Source organism: Eptatretus burgeri, chromosome 9, assembly GCF_056783735.1.
Source record: "Eptatretus burgeri isolate ZD-2024b chromosome 9, Ebu_testis_v1, whole genome shotgun sequence".
Classification (NCBI taxonomy): Eukaryota; Metazoa; Chordata; class Myxini; order Myxiniformes; family Myxinidae; genus Eptatretus; species Eptatretus burgeri.
In genome coordinates this window covers 59,832,433-59,850,250 of record NC_140969.1, presented here as the reverse complement: position 1 = coordinate 59,850,250, position 17,818 = coordinate 59,832,433, and the positions used below count along the sequence as shown (strand labels likewise).

Genomic DNA, 17,818 nt, shown 5'->3' with positions numbered 1-17,818 from the left:
CTTCCAAATCTCCAGTAGCTAACTCATTGGACCCTGTCCCAATTTTACACCCTTGTACCTGCTGCTTATTGGCCTTTGTGTCTTAATCACCCAATAAGGGAGATAAATTTTGGTCCAACCTTGACCCTGCATCAGCGACAAATCCAGATGGCTTCAGTGCCCATGTTTCCAACTCCTGCTCTGCAGCTCTTGCTTCTTGTCTGTGCTCTGTTGCCTGCCCTTCTCTTTTGGCTACCTCCTGTTTGTCTGGAAATCAGCTCATTTCACTCCCATTCACAAGAACATACATCAAGTACAGACCACTAAGCTTTCTTCCAACCATCTAAGCAAATTCCTGGAAGCCATCTTCCCTACTTTCATCATCTTTCCCCTTTTGATAGAGCCTGGTCTCTGACCATTAGTGTCGATACCTTTTCCGTCACTCAACTCTGGATATGCTGCTGCTCCTATCTCAGCAATGGTTGGAGGCCTTAAAAACGAGAACAGGTTAGAAGAGTCTCAATGGACATCGTATCTCAGTCATTCAACAGTCTGGTATCCTGCTCTGCTTGCCAAGCTTACTTTTCGTGGCATACATGGCTACATTCATACAGTGATTTTCTACTTCCTCTAAAAGCTCTGTCAACAAATTACTGTCAGTATAAACCTCTCTTCTATTCTCCCAGTTGGAGGATGAAGTGGCCTTGTGTTGCTTCTCATCTCAATAAATGACCTCTCCAATGTCTGAAAAATCCACACTTCATTTCTGCATATGACTCCACATTTTATTGCGGAGTACACCATCCCAATCTCCACTGATTTCAAATTGATGATATGTTTGTCTGATAAATGGAACAAGTCTGTCAATATGGCAAATTGCAGTATCACGCTGTCACTCTGGAAGGATCATCAAACTAACCCACATATCTGTTTCCATGGTCAACTGTTGGAAGAAATTCAGCTTCTTGAAGCTCTAGACCAGGGGTCTCCAACCTTTTTGGGCAGAGGGCCACAAAACTAAAGGGGTGAGGAGCGGAGGGCCGCACCCAAAAAAGGATGCTAAATTCCATAAAAAAAAAAAATATATATATATATATATGTATATATATATATATATATATATATATATATATATATATATATATGTATATATATATATATATATATATATATATAATTAATATGCAGAAATTTAAACAAAAATTAGTGCTGAATATATTTTTCTTGCCAACGAATATGATAAATGAATAATCGTGTTAAAAACACATGTGTCTAATATGAATCAAAATCATAATAAAAATTACATAACGCTTTGATCATTGACCCTGACAAATTGGCAGTATCGCGGGCCGCATTGTAATGTAAACTTAATGTGGCACCGTGGGCCGCATAAATCCGTCTAAGGGGCCGCATGTGGCCCGCAGGCCGCAGGTTGGAGACCCCTGCTCTCGACAAACCCATCAGCTATGACCTCTCTTGAGCTGACCAGGTTGCAGAGCAACAACTCAGTCTACAAGGCCTTTGTCCATTACATAATTGAGTACTACTCTCCTACTCACACATACTGTCAAATTCCTCCCCCTACCCAAGTCCCATCACATCGGCACGTCTCACTCCGCCACTGCTCCCCTTGACCAACCACCACTCCGACTCACCTGTGAACCCCTTCCCCTTGCATCACTACCCCCCCACCCCCCACCAATGCTCACTCAGCTATGTACCTCCCAACCCATTCAATCTGATCCATGAATACCAGAGACTTTGGCTCCAATCTCAATGATCTTTCCCTTTCAGCCACCAGTTATTATCTGTTCAACAGAAACTGTATTTTACAAAACTCAATGCTCATGATAATGGGAGCACTGCGATCTATATCAAGACCTTCCTCTCCCACATGTCTCAACTCTGCCCCAGACACACCTTTCCTCATTTCATGCAAAATATCTCTGGTTCCATGTCTTCCCTCGCAACAATGACGCTTATTCGTCTTGTCTACCATCTTCCCAACTATGTGCATGTGACTATTGCAATTAACTCCCACCCCAGACCTCATTTCCTAACATGCAGTGACTACAACTGCCATCATTCCAGCTGACTTGGCATTGGTCATCATAACACATTGCACCCAAAACCTTTTTTGACACCGAAGGCCTGACCAAAGTGTTTGATTCACAATTCACATTTCCCATAACAGGTGTATTTCTGCTAGAATTTATCATCCCCAACTTCTTCTCCAACTTTTCCTGCAATTCTTCATCTACTCTTGAGTCCTCAGATTATGTCACAATGAAAGCATTTGTCTCTTCAGGGAACCACCGAGTCATCACTATGTTTGGCAGTTTAAATGAGCAACTCGATTTATCCTGTAGTCAGCCATCTATCTATTCCACCGTCTGCAAACTTTTCAAATTCAATGAAAAAAGCAGAACTACTCAGACTGTCTAAACAATCTGCAAACGTCTGCCAAAGTCAGAGCCAAAGTACAAATTGTTTCATAAAAATCGCAAACCCATCAAAGTTACGCGAAATTTTTATTTTTTAATACAATTTTTTTTTCTGTTGTAGGTTTGTATGAAGCATTGTTTGTAGGAAAAACTGAAAACATCAGAGAGTCATATTGTTAATTTTGAAGATGGCATGGATAATTGCACAAACGATCTTAATTGTGGAGTCTTACTTTGCCGCAAAGTCATTTAAACAGACTCAAACACAATTCAGAAAGAAGTTTGAGACGAAATTAGCTCCAAATAATCTGCTATTTTTAGATTGTTAAAGAGGCTTAAGTGCCATGGGACAGTGCAAAATCTTATTTGCTCAAAGTCTGATCACCTGAGGACTGCAAGATCACGAGAAAACATTGAAGCGGTCCATGAAGCAGTTTTGAGGAGCTCCAAGAAATCGCTGCATCGTCGATCTCAAGAATTTAACTTATCTTTATCAAATGAACAAAAAAAAAAAATGTACCCATATCACATACAAATGAAGGAAAAACGAACAGACAATGACAAACAACTTTGTGTGACGATGTGTGAATGGTTTGAGGTAAAAGGGATAGGGATCCAAATTTTCTGAGTAATGTGTGGTTTTCTGATGAGGCCCACTTTCTTTAACGTGGTCATGTTAACTTTAACAACATCTTTTGGTGTTCTAATTCTCCTGATGAAGTTCTTGAAAGGATGTTGCACGGCCAGAAACGCATTGCATGGGTTTCCATAAGCAAATCTGGCATCATTGGGCCTTTCTGGTTCAAAATGTCGAAGGGAAATTGGTAATTGTAACCACTGAACGGAACTTCAAAGTTATCCAGAAGTTCGGGGTTGCATTAGCAAGGAAGTGCACACATCAGCAGAGCTGTGGAATGGTTTCAGCAAGCTGGAGCCACACCTCACACTTCCAACAGATCGACACATTGGTTACAACAGAAATTCAAATCGTCTCCAGAAGGACAGATGTTGAATGGGCACCCCATTCTCTGGAACTCAACCCACCTGACTTCTATCTTTGGGGTTACCTGAAGGATAGAGTGTACCAGCGGAGACCCGAGACTATTGACGATCTCAAAAATGCAATTACCACCAACACCAAAGCTGTTCCGGTTCAGAAATGGAGCCGAGTTCTCGACAACTTCATCAGGAGGATACATTTGTGCTTACGGCAGCAGGACAGCCGTTTAGAACGTGTTTTGTGAACAGTCTTCCAAAATCACTAGTTTCATTTTTGTGTGTGTTACTTTATTCTACATATTACAAAGATTCTTATGTACAAGTTTCATGTTGTTTCAATGAAAATTTTTAGAAAGTATAAAAACAACTTTGGGTTGCGATTTTAAGAAACACCCTGTACGACTAAAACTGCAGGTTACTGTCCCCGATTCATATTATCCAGTGTTCAAAATGTAAAATTCAATTGACATCCAGTTGTTCCTCAATCATAGACTGACGTCTGTGAAAAGACAGACAAAGTAAACCAATTTCTTCACCCCGCTTTTCACTTCGCACGTGGGGTAACGATTCATTCAGTGAAACAATTGTCGGAAAACAGCTTGCTTTTTCTCCCGGAAAACCAACCCCACTGAATGTTACATGGGATCACTCCATAAAGCTCATCACATTCATTTGTCCTCATACATGCCAGAACTTAACATCAGGCCCACTTGAGGTCAAAATTCACAATTCTCTCACCATTCATAAATCCTTGGTAGTAGTTTATCAAGTCTGTCTTTGGGATATGCACCTCATCTGTTCCTTCACTCTTGAAGGACAGCGTCATGATCAAGGGACTCTGCTAATGGTAAGGTGGATTGCCTTGACTCTGTATTTACAGAAACATCCAACATGCTGTATCATATGAGCTTCCCTCTTGAAAATGTAGTGAAATTCCAGGCCACTCTTGACATCCACTGCTACTGGATGGTAATGCCCATGATTGGTGGCTTAGTATTCAAGACAATGTTCATCTGGTTTGTCTACTCCCTTTTCACTGCTCTTTTGTGAGTCATTCTCAAAGGACCATCTACTGCATTATGGAAAGTAACTAATGTTTACAGAAAGAAAGTTTGCAGTGTTAACATTTTGAGTGCATGGGCATCTTCGGCCAGACGTGGTCAATGAGGAGTTAATCTATGGAGTGGTCACTTCAAGACAAGCATCAAAAAGCTCAACGGGATTCAGACACAATTTCCTCTCAACACAAAGATACTTAGGCCAATTAGTGACCCAGTCACTGAGAACATGCCGGGTGACAGCCTGGTCACCCGATGACTGCAACATCATGAGAGATGACTTGTCAGTGATGCATATTAATTGATGAATGAGATTCCACCAAAAAAGAAGGAAAAGCCTAATGGTATGGATGGGATATGTAGAGGGTTTGGTAGAAACTAGAATGGCACTCAGTTGAGTGCACACCTCCACCAGTTTATGTTTTGTATTCCACTGACAAGCCGGATCTGCATCCGGACTTTCCACAATCTAATAAGCTTGGTCTTGTCACCTACCCAAATCATCCACCAAGTTTTGTCATAATATGTCCACAATTTTTTGAGATATCATGCTGTACATCATTTTTGGCCCCATCTCTCAATGGTGAAGAATCGCTTAAGAAATTTTTTTTTTCTCGGATCCAGATTCAGATCCGGATATTAACCAAAATCAAATCATTCATCTTAGTGACACACCCAACCTGTCCACCAAATTTCATACGAATCCGTCTATAACTTCCTGAGACCTCCTGCTCACAGTTAAACAAAAAGGAAAACAGACAGGGGTAAAAACATAACCTCCGTCCATCTTCGGTGTCAGAGGTACATACAATGGGTGTAGATGGAAGTTAACATGGGATGGTGGTGTATTGCTATTTGAAGAAATAGAGAAAAGAGTGGGATGGGATTGGTCCAGACAGACAGTTGCATGGTGGCAGAAATTGGGGAGAAAGGAATGGAGGCCAGAAAAAAAGAGGTTTTGGAAAGATCAAAAAGAGGGGTTTACTGGATTACCGTTATCATTTAGTCATTCCACAACTTGTGTGTTTGGTTATGACTACGGAAGACCTGGTAGTCGGAGCAAGAGGCGACGAACAATTCACACACAAAAGGTCAGCTTCTCCTTGCTTCCCATGGTGATTATCATACGTTAATCAACATTGTGTTAATTCCATACATTGTTCTACCTGTCTGCCAACGCAAATCGAGACTAGCCTTCACCAGCAAGACAGGTTCATCGTTCTCCACTTAAATAGAGTGAGTTTACTTGAATTTATAAGTTTTGTGTTATGCAAAGTGAGCACAGTATTATCGAGACAATGGGAACAATAGGTTCAAACCTGGCTTGCCAATTCATGTGTGTAAATTAAAATAAAAATCTAAAAGGCAACCCACCTTAATTACACACTTTCATATCAATTCCTCTAAATTTATTGCTGGCAATTAGCATCAATGGGTTTTTCCTGATTTATACATAACATGTGAAGAACTATAAATGGCCAAGTGGCCTAACCCTCCTCTTCACAAGCCATTTCATGGAAGGATGAAACTTCATCTCAAAATACTGTGAAAGTAGAGAACACAGATTAACAGACTAAATTCAGCAGTCACTTTGGTTGTTCACTGCCCTTACGTATGAAATAATATTTTTCTACATCATAACACAAAATTCACATCAAAGGCTCAAATATCTGGAGGTGAATCTTGACCATATTATCAATTTGATGTGATCGGCTGTTGTAAGGCTCACTCTTCCAAAAAACCTCATATAAACGTATTATAACAGATATGACCAGAAGGTTGTCCAAAATAATGTTTTTTGGGTGACACCTGACTCATTTGGAGAATTTGGCAGTAGTACCTGCCCAAAGAAAAATATTGCGGAGATCAATCTTCAGTGTCCAAAAGTAAGTGCAAGAAAATGAAATAACCAACTTAATAGAACCCCTTTTTGGAGGACGAATCTTGTCAAAGATGCAACAGAACTGAACTGTTGCTTTCAGTTAAACTTGCCTTTGTTGGGAATCAAACCTAGAACCATGTTTGAAAGCATGTACTTGAACAACTTCAATGAACAATAAAATTCATAAATGCTCCAATCTGACTTTCCATTCAAGCACTAAGTATGAAGCTGAGATCTATAAGCCTCACTAATAACTGTATCACCAGTCAGTAGGAACAAAAACTGCCCTTCAAGGGGAGGGGAGGGAGTGTAGGGATTGAACTGTGACTCGAGTATTGTTTCCATATATTTTTTCTCGCTACCTAATAAACATCGAGAAGGAGGAATAGGAGGTGAAGGAAGAGAAACGGGAGAAGGTCGTGTAGAATAGAAGGAGTACGAGACACAGAGGAAATTCGGGTTTCCAATCGCAATGATACTTGCATCAGCTATGAAATAACTTCAAAATGGATGCATTGAAAAATAAAATCATGGCATGACGCACATTCTTCCTGGTCAGCAAATAAGTGAGAAAGGTTATGTGGATGTTAACCAATGGCTACTAAATATAACTCCAAACAGACAAGCCTTAAACAAAGTTTAGGAAGTGAATCAAAGCAAACGATAAAAGCCGTTATCACCTCAAAAAACTCTCCACTACTTATCGGCACACTGAAAACGCCTGCATTACTTAGTTAAAGGGTTACCAAACATAAATGATGATTGAAAAGCTGAAGGAACCTTTGTACAATAGATACAAGATGGAGCGTCTGCAACATAAAGAAATGAGACATTACGAACAATGAAGAAAATGCAAAGTTCATCCGAAAGAGAGTACCCAACAATGTGAATTCATTCATTCATTATGAACGACAATAACTGCAAAGATGAAAAAGGAAAGAGAAAGTGGGCAGACAGATATCCTCAAAGATAGGTTCAAAACATCTCAAACGGTATTGCTTCCTGGAAAACAAACACTTCAAGAAGGTGCGGCAAATCAAGAGAGACATGGGCTTTGTTCAGTGACATTTATTCAGGGAGGCTTCTCTCAGGGACAGGAGCTGGCTCCCGGGTTTGCTTGCATTCCCATCCCCACTCGACAAACGCCAACAGGCACATAATCCTTGGCAAAGGCTGGACTAGCATTTTGGAAAATTTAGTACTATTCTATATGAGGAAGGTCGGGGAAAAGGTGCACATTTGGAGAAAGCCAAAAAAATAAAAATAAAAAGTACAGAAAGAGAAAATAATAAAATGAACTCACCAAGGATCAAGTCTCCTTCAGCTGGTCCGGTGGGAGGCGTTCTCAGGAATGCATTCCTCTGAAATTACAGTAAAAACAAGAGAAAGACAGATGGTTTTAGCATTTTTGCACTTCTGGCATTTTCAGTTTCTCTGTTTCTCTCTCTCTCCCTTTTGGTCTTGGGCTCTACCACTTGAGTACAACAGCAGGAAACTGACATCAAAAGTGTGCCTCATGCATATCCACGTCAACGCCAAGCCTGTTTTGTTCGAAATTATTTATAAAAAAAAAACAGACAGGAGAAGGTGGCGAGACTGTCGCCAGAGGCGTGTTTTCACTTCAATCAGAATGGGCTCAATAGCCACGAGGTCCTTGCATTCTTGACGTGGCCAAAAGCAAACAACCGTCTATCAAAATAATCACAAAATGTTCTGCTGTATGATGATTGCTTTTATGAAGCAGCTTACTATTTCATTTTACAAAGTGAACATCAGGCCACACAATGCCCACTGCAAGACCAGAACTGCTTAATGTTTAATGGAGTACACGTGTGAAAGTGCATTTTGAATAAAACTACAAAGTTAGCGCAAGATAATCCCAACGGCAATTTCCACTTGTGTCCCAAGCAAAACACGACCGAAAGGAAACAAACGTTACGTCTGCATATACTTTGCCCAAACACACGGGTAGGTCAAGAGAAAGTAATTCAATTAATAAAAAATGGAATTAACAACATTTTCCTGAAAAGTTCAAGCACATTTCCTCCGCTTATAACCTAAGGTTGTACTCAAGGCAAAATCCAGCACATATCAAGAGTTGAGAATCAACTCTGTCAGATAGCATAGGATAATAAAATGTTGTCTAATCAGTTAAAACTGTAATAAACAACTAAGTAAAGAAAATTCAATTTAAAAAAATAATATGAGTTCTCTTACAAGGTTACTTCAACATAGGACGAGACCATTAGGTTCATCAACCCTGCCAGATAATTGTCAACTTGTGGGTGTTTGTTCATGCTGTATGTGATTAAAATTCTGAACATTAAGCAAGGAAGCAACACATACCATTTTATAAAGTCTTTGCTATGACTGAGCCAGGGTTCAAACCACTGACCTCCCAAATTCAGAGCATACAGATGCTCAAACCATTATGCCACTGAGTCTGATTATATCTTGAGAAAAACTAAACTTAAACAACTCCTCTGTCATTCTGATTTTCTGGAATAAAAGGTGCATATCAAGCTTCAACTGCCCTGGCACATACAAGTAATGTGGCGAACTGCCTAAGTCTTTCACTCATACCATTACGTGTCAGGATGCTTCCAGGCCAGACATGCTGCATAAAAAATGTACTTGATCAACGAAATGTTGATAAGAGTATGTTTACCGCAGTGGGAAATGAGATATGGCTGATGTTTTGTGCATTAGCCATTTGTCAGAGCAAGAGAAACCTTCTAATCTGAGTGCTTACTTCACGCTGTTGCTTGCAATCCTGTATACTGTGTCGATTTATCCATTGCCTCATAATGACATCGCCATTAATATGAAAGCACATTTATGTCCCAATGTCAATGTCTGTCAGTATGGCAAGCTCCACCATGAGCTTGATATACGATAACAAAATAAAGGGTTTGAAATAACGGAGTGTTTAATGGTCTACCATTCTAAGCTTTGACCAGATTCAAGGTGCTTCATCACTTTTACAGTTGATGCAATTGTTGAAATAGCACATATGAGGGATAATCAGTACATCTGTGGACTGACATAAAAAGGTTGACGACTGACAATAACAGTTCACACACATCCGGCTTATTTTTCCACATATTATAGTTCTTTAAGTACAGTCTTGAAAAATTTTCCAATTTATTTTTCTCGGTTAGCCACAGAGTTACAGATCAATTTTATAACACCTAAAATGAAACTGTATATCTTAATTATTATACTATGTAACTGTTAAAACTACTTACGAAAAAATGCATGCATTCAATTTAAATATTGCCGAAAGCTCAGAATTTTGCATATCAGATCACAAGGCCATTCACTTATGCTTGTTTTGCATTTAAATTAATGTAGGATATTGCAATTATTTTGTAAAAGTGGTTATGCCTTGTCATAAGCAGACTACAAAAGGCTCAAATTATATTTTATTATTGATTTTAATGATATTTGTGATTTAAATCAAGAAAGTTAGAGAAAGAAAAATCACAACCTATAAGTGGGGATTAAAAAGAGTAAAAATATGAAGAAGAAGAGGAAGAAGAAGTGGAGAAAAAAAAGAGCAGTAGTGAAAAAAAAATAGACCCGCACTCAGCTCCACCACGCTGAACAGTTTACATATCTTGTATCCCACCGATAGGCCTGGTCTGGATCTGGACCAGAACTAAAATCGAATTGGCTTGTTCTTGTTGCCGAAACAACTCATCAACCAAGTTTTGTCATCACTCATCCATACCTTTTTTTTTTTTAATATCATGCGATATATCATTTTCGGGCTCATTTCTTAAGTCGCAATGGTGAAGAATCACTTAAACATTTTCAAATTCTCATATTTTTCTCTCACTGCATTCAGATCTTCACCAAAATCTAATTGATTCGGCCTTGGCACACACCCAATGTGTCCACCAGGTTTCGTCCGAATCCGTCCACAGCTTTTTGAGATGTCGTGCCATATATCGTTTTTGAGCCCTATCTCTCAATTGCGAAGAATCACTTGAAAAATTCTCTTAGTCGGATCCAGATTCGGATCTTCACCAAAATCCATTCATTTCGTCCGTATCACACACCCAACCTGTACACCAAATTTCATCCAAATCCGTTCAAACTTTTTAAGATATATTGTTCACAGACAAACAGATAAACAAACAGACAAAACAAACAGACAAACAAACAAGTAGTTATAGACTGGTACTTATGAAATCGTCAACTTGACCTCTGACCTTGTCTAATAAAAGCTGTATCTCGAGAGAAGGTAGCGACGCAAACCACAAGTTTCTACGATGATTCTGTACCAAACCATCAAAAATCGGATATTTGACCTCACTGTAACCTTGACCTTTGACCGATTTTGACCAAAATCTAATCAGCACTAGCCATCACCCTCCTGAATCACGTGGTGTAATTTGACATTGGTAGCTTCTTCCGTTCTCGAGTTATCTGTACCAAACCATCAAAAATCGGATATTTGACCTCACTGTAACCTTGACCTTTGACCGATTTTGACCAAAATCTAATCAGCACTAGCCATCACCCTCCTGAATCACGTGGTGTAATTTGACATTGGTAGCTTCTTCCGTTCTCGAGTTATCGTGCCTACAAACAAACACACACAAACAAACAAACACACACACAAACAAACAAACAAACAAGCAGTCATAGACGGGTACTTACGAAATCGTCAAATTGACCTCTGACCTTGTCTAATAAAAGCTGTCTCTGGAGAAGGTAGCGACGCAAACCAGAAGTTTCTACGATGATTCTGCACAAAACCATCAAAAATCGAATGTTTGACCTCATTGTGACCTTGACCTTTGACCGATTTTGAGCAAAATCTAATCATCACTCACCATCACCCTCCTGAATCACGTGGTATAATTTGACATTGGTAGCTTCTTCCATTCTCGAGTTATCGTGCCTACAAACAAACACACAAACACACAAACACACACACAAACAAACAAACACACACACAAACAAACACACACACAAACAAACACACAAACAGAGGACGGAAGTCATCAATATACTTACGAAATCTAAAGATTTCGTAAGTAACAAATAGACAGGTGTTAAAACATAACCTCCGTCCACCTTCAGTGGTGGAGGTAATGAAAGGTTAACAGCTGCCACTTTAGGCAAACTTTAATTTCGCCACAAGTGAAGTGGATCACTTTACAGCAAGATTTGCCAAATTAGAAGGTTGATCATCAAAAACAAGAGAAGAAGAATAAATCAGGCAATGCAGAATAAAAATCTGAACATTAATTATAATTCACTCCAAGAAATATTTCAAAATGCGCTCTTGTCTAAACAGCACTTTATACTGTGTTTGGAATGTTGTAACACTGATCACAAAAGCTCAGATCACATCAGTAAGTGCACATACACTCCACCCGTGGAAATGTGTTTTTTTTTCCTGTCTGGAATATGAACTTCAAAGGAATTCATTGGTGAGAGGTTTAGTCATTATAAGCCTTAGCCTCATTTACGTGCCCATTGCAGCTCAAGAGTGAAGTTAACGTTGACCGATGAATTGCCAATAAGAATTGCGTGGACTGCAACGATCGCCATTACAAGGTCGTAGATCATGAACCAATTATAATAATGTCAACACGTAAAGTGTCAGCATGTCATACAAACACACATAATTTTATTGTGCATTAAAAAGGCAAAGAAGTGCAATGTTTCTGTGAATTTGGTTTAAACGGTGGCATTTCAATTCACAATGACCACGAGTGCTTTAAGATTGAGTGGGTCATTTCTACCCCAGCTCAGCTTATGTTTATCGAGAACGTAAGTGCCACATACAAATGATGCAAAGAAATGTGGAAAAAATTAATAAAAAGCAACTTAAGCATGTAGATCTCATGAATAATGGCTCTGTCCAGCCTTTTGGCCATAGTTTTGGCAGCAATGTCAATTTATTGTCTTATTGCATATTACAGTTCTGCATCACTTAAGACGTATAGAGGTGTAATATAAATGGAGCTAGACATGCATAGATTTGAGAAAATAAAAATAGGGGAAGGGGATGAAGGATAAAAGTGAAAGTGAGTTGAATATGAATGAATAGTCCCAAATGGGAGAGACAGTCGTCTCCGGTTGGATATCGGTCGTAGTCGAGCTGCATTAGGTGATAAAGAGGATCTTGGGGACCTTGGGGTCTTAAAGGGTCATGGGGTTCTCAAGGGTCTTGAAGGTCTTACGCGTCTTAAGGGGTATGAGTGCACTTAACGTTCTAAAGGATCTTACTTCTAATGGGTTTTAAGGGTCTTAAAGAGCGTTCGGGGTCGCTGGGGTCTTAAAGTTTTTCAGAAGAATATTATTAATACATCTACTCATGTTCTGTGTAGACAAACAACTAGACAGTTTAAATGCATTAAATATTGCATTAAGAGTTTAAATGAAGAGATTTAAATTAAACAAAAATGAAACATCTCATGAGATGACAGAATCCTGCAAAATGTGATGGACATACAAACACAGATTACATTTTGAGTTAATTATCTAATTATCTCACCACCTGGATGGAAATTCAAAAAGAGCTCGATTAGTGTTTGCACATCAATGTCATGAATCATCATGCCGGGTTTCAAAACGATCTGTTGAGCCGCCACGGAGGAGTAGGGTAAAAACAAAAAATGTTAATGGACCCATTGCCAGACTGACTGACTGAAGGACATCGTTATGACTTTAACAGCTCTTCTTGACTTCATCGTGGATGAGCCAAAAATGGAGGGAAATGGAAAGGATAGTTTTTCACTAAGTTTTGATGAATGAAATTGTATCAAAAATAAAATAAATAAATAACTTTTACTGCTATCAACTGGTCAATATTTGTAAGAATGACAATTCGTTTTCAATCAACCATTTACATCATCGAAAGGTTAAACTGAAAACCGGATATTATCCATGCTGTAGCAAAGCAAGGTTTATTATCGCAGTTATCTTCCTCGGGATCATACTGAGAAAAGCAAAAATGCCCTGAGTTTGGTGTGGTTACATGGAGAGAGAAAGAGCATGGTTAACCAATAATGCTTTGTCGGTGTGTTTTTGGTGGTTGTTTGAAAAGAAAATAATTGAGTCAAACAATGTATTAGCTGTTATCCCTTTTATCACAGGACAAACAATTGTTCCAAATTTGAGATGCGTTTAAAAGAAATCATGAATGCAGACCAGCCGCATCCAACAGCATGACTTCAGCATGGATAGGGGCAAATGATGAATGACAAATGCACTCTGAAGAAACCTCTTTGAGCATCCATCACAAGTGGAATTAAATCTCATTCAAAAGCTCCTGAAACAGCTACAAGTGATACCGATGCACCACATATAGTCCACAACCCATGATGTCAGCCATCCATACCAACACCGCTTCCAGATATGGAAAGAGAGGATGAATCTGCTTGCAAGGCAGCTTCTTCTTCATGGTCGATGTATGGATGGGTCTCACATGGGGCTACCACCTGGTGGACTTTCTTCATAAGTAGTGTGCTATGACCAGATTTTGAGGCATGCCTTGCTGCATCGCACTGGTGTAATGGATGCCAATTTTCTGGAAGCCTTGCCACATCGTAATGTTATCTGTAACACATCATAATATCCCCTGTCCTGAGCATCTTGCTCCATCGTGCCAGTGTTCAGGGCATTTTATTGCAAAACACATATGGTCATGGCACCTTATTGCAATGTACAAGCATCTGAGGTAACTCAACAACACTGGGACCTTGCCACACTGCACCGGTGCTCTTAGAACTTTGCTGTATCCCAACAGTTCTTTCAGGATGTTGTCGCATCACATCAGTAATCTGGGCACCTTTCCCAAATGCACTAGTGTTCTAGGTGACCTGCTGGAGTATGCCATTGGTGTGAGTGTCCAGCCATAGCACAAAATTGCTCTCGGGGATTTCCAGCATCACGTCAGTGGTGATCTGTGCCTTCCCGAGTATTGTTCACTACTATGGCGTTTTAACCATCCGATGCTTAGGGTTTACATAATTGCATAATTTTTACACGTGGAACCAAAGCATTCAATGTGGAACAGATAAGATCTTAATAATTTACTTGTATATGCATGATGTAGTTTTAAAATAAATATAAAACTTATTAACTTAAATTGTTGTCTTTCAAGATACCATACTTTTTATGTTTTCCTTTTGAAAAAATAGGTCGTGATATAATTTACAATTATTGGCAAAGTTGAAATGATCCAAGTCAACTGACAAATTTCAATCATCAAAAAATCTTTTTATCTGGTTGGGACATGCACAGGATTACCGATCACGGCCAAGTTTCCCCAGCATGAATGTTCATGGTTTGAATAAAGTTTCTCACGTTGGTAAGATTGGTGCTTCTCCTGGCTGCTTGGACATGGAGTGCTGCCTGGAGAGTGGACACTCTCTTTAACCTTAGTGGCAAAATGTATGCGACCTGGCATGCTGCTCGTGTGCAGGTACATGGTATGTCGTCATTGACCGAACCTCACATGCCCATTCAAATCTTCACTAAAATCTCATCGATTCGTCCTTGTCACACACTCAAACTGTCCACCAAGTTTCATCTGAATCCGTCCACAACTCTTTGAGATATCTTGCTATACATTGTTTTTTGGGCCAATCTCTCAATGGTGAAGAATCACTTGAGTTAAATAATTCTAGTTCCAGAGGTGAAACCACTAAAGGTTCTCGCAAGCCAAAGTAGCAACCCTTGTTCTCGATATTTTTTTCCACCCTGGTAACCCATTGTACCCCCTTTCTAAACCACCTACAATTATGATAACTTGTGACTCGCAACTTTCATCACATGCTGTTTTCTGTAGCTGTGCTTAAGGAATATAAATTATTTCAGCAAAATAACTCAAATGTAAGGTTTAAAACTGGTCCGGACTCTGCTCTCCCCATGCACATATCTTAATGTCGCTTTTTCTTATTACACATCTCTAGCCGCCATCTTTCACAAATCTACAGCGAAAATTGAGACCATATGTTGATCAATATATAATGAGATGTATGGGTAAACTATCTGAATAGTGATTATGAACAGGAGCCGTGACAGTGAGAGTGACCAATCGCCGATTGTGTTTATGAATGACGAGTTTTGACTGGGAAATGAACAAGATGACACATAAAGCATCAGATGAGGAAGCCAAATTATGATTCTTGCACGGTTGTAAAAAAAAAAAAAAATTTGCGTTTTATAAAAATTTTAAATAAAATACACTGGAGATACACCGCTCAGTGAAATAAGTGAATTTCTGCCCGTAACATACACTGTTGTACTGGGAAGGAAGGGGGCATCAAATGAGCTCAACTCCCATGTCACCAAATACGAGGGGTCAATTTTACAAGACTGACCATGGAAAAAGTGCTCAATACAATACAATGGCACGACACACCACCGAACAAGCATCAAGCATCCTTCCCTGGAATGAAATAAATAGTTTTGAGTGCAGAAGCTATTGAGGACATATAATGTGGATAACAATATCCTTTTCATACAGAAAATAAAATATAAATGCTGATGGAGGGAATCTCAACACAATAAAACTTGTAACTCAAATTCCTGAAAAGTATTAAAAAAAATTTAAGGGAGCAAGAAAAGTAGATAACTAATGATCAAGGACAACAGAGGGAACACCCCCCCCCCAAAAAGCAAGTTGCCTCCCCCATTGTAATGCATCAGGTGTTAATTTTGGGAGAATGTTGCAAAATGTTTCCCCCACTCCCATGCCCCCCCACAAAAAAGCAAGTTGCCTCCCCCATTGTAATGCATCAGGTGTTAATTTTGGGAGAATGTTGCAAAATGTTTCCCCCACTCCCATGCCCCCCCCCCAAAAAGCAAGTTGCCTCCCACATTGTAATGCATCAGGTGTTAATTTTGGGAGAATGTTGCAAAATGTTTCCCCCACTCCCATGCCCCCCCCACCCACAAAAAGCAAGTTTCCTCCGCCATTGTAATGCATCGGGTGTTAATTTTGGGAGAATGTTGTAAAATGTTTCCCCCACTCCCATGCCCCCCCACCCAAAAAAAGCAAGTTGCCTCCCCCATTATAATGCATCGGGTGTTAATTTTGGGAGAATGATGTAAAATGTTTCCCCCACTCCCATGCCCCCTCACCCACAAAAAGCAAGTTGCCTCCCCCATTGTAATGCATCAGGTGTTCATTTTGGGAGAATGTTGTAAAATGTTTCCCCCACTCCCATGCCCCCCCCAAAAAGCAAGTTGCCTCCCCAATTGTAATGCATCGGGTGTTAATTTTGGGAGTATGTTGTAAAATGTTTCCACTCGCATGCCCCCCCAAAAAGCAAGTTGCCTCCCCAATTGTAATGCATCGGGTGTTAATTTTGGGAGTATGTTGTAAAATGTTTCCCCCACTCGCATGCCCCCCCCAAAAAGCAAGTTGCCTCCCCAATTGTAATGCATCGGGTGTTAATTTTGGGAGTATGTTGTAAAATGTTTCCCCCACTCCCATGCCCCCCCCAAAAAGCAAGTTGCCTCCCCAATTGTAATGCATCGGGTGTTAATTTTGGGAGTATGTTGTAAAATGTTTCCCCCACTCCCATGCCCTTCTCCCCAAAAGCAGGTTGCCTCCCCAATTGTAATTTATCAGGTGCTAATTTTGGGAGTATGTTGTAACATGTTTCGCCCACTCCCATGCCCCCCCCAAAAATCAAGTTGCCTCCCCCATTGTAATGCATCGGGTGCTAATTTTGGGAGTATGTTGTAAAATGTTTCCCCCACTCCCATGCCCCCCCCAAAAAGCAAGTTGCCTCCCCAATTGTAATGCATCGGGTGTTAATTTTGGGAGTATGTTGTAAAATGTTTCCCCCACTCCCATGCCCCCCTCCCCAAAAGCAAGTTGCCTCCCCAATTGTAATTTATCAGGTGTTAATTTTGGGAGTATGTTGTAACATGTTTCGCCCACTCCCATGCCCCCCCCAAAAATCAAGTTGCCTCCCCCATTGTAATGGATGGGGTTCTATTTTGGGGAGTATGTTGTAAAATGTTTCCGCCACTCCTGTGACCCCCCCCCCCAAAAAAGCAAGTTGTCTCCCCCATTGTAATGCATCGGGTGTTAATTTTGGGAGAATGTTGTAAAATATTTCCCCCACTCCCATGCCCCCCCATTGTAATGCATCGGGTGTTAATTTTGGGAGTATGTTGTAAAATGTTTCCCCCACTCCTATGCCCCCCACAAAAAACAAATTGCCTCCCCCATTGTAATGCATCGGGTGCTAATTTTGGGAGTATGTTGTAAAATGTTTCCCCCACTCCCATGACCCCCCACCACTTCTCTTCACTCACTGGTAAAATGGCATTGACTATCTTGTTCTCCTTTGTTCAGTTTTCTTCATTATTCCTTTAGAACCCCTCTCTCATCATTTTTGTGTTACTCTTTGGCAACAGATGGTGCTCCATTCCAGTAATCACCGCATGATCTGTTGACAACAAACATCGCC

General features: G+C 40.0%; 1 protein-coding gene across 10 annotated transcripts in view; it reads right to left on the bottom strand.

Moving 5' to 3' along the window:
• The window catches only part of LOC147020180 (forkhead box protein P1-B-like), a 737,853-nt gene that overhangs the window by 499,196 nt on the left and 220,839 nt on the right, over positions 1-17,818 (bottom strand). For 9 of the 10 annotated variants that reach the window (XM_085895286.1, XM_085895292.1, XM_085895291.1 and 6 more), the window contains one exon: positions 7,666-7,723. The gene's annotated coding sequence lies outside the window, so the exon portion shown is untranslated. Of the gene's footprint in view, positions 1-7,665; positions 7,724-17,663; positions 17,798-17,818 lie in introns of all 10 variants that reach the window. The other variant, XM_085895289.1, reaches the window with a different exon arrangement.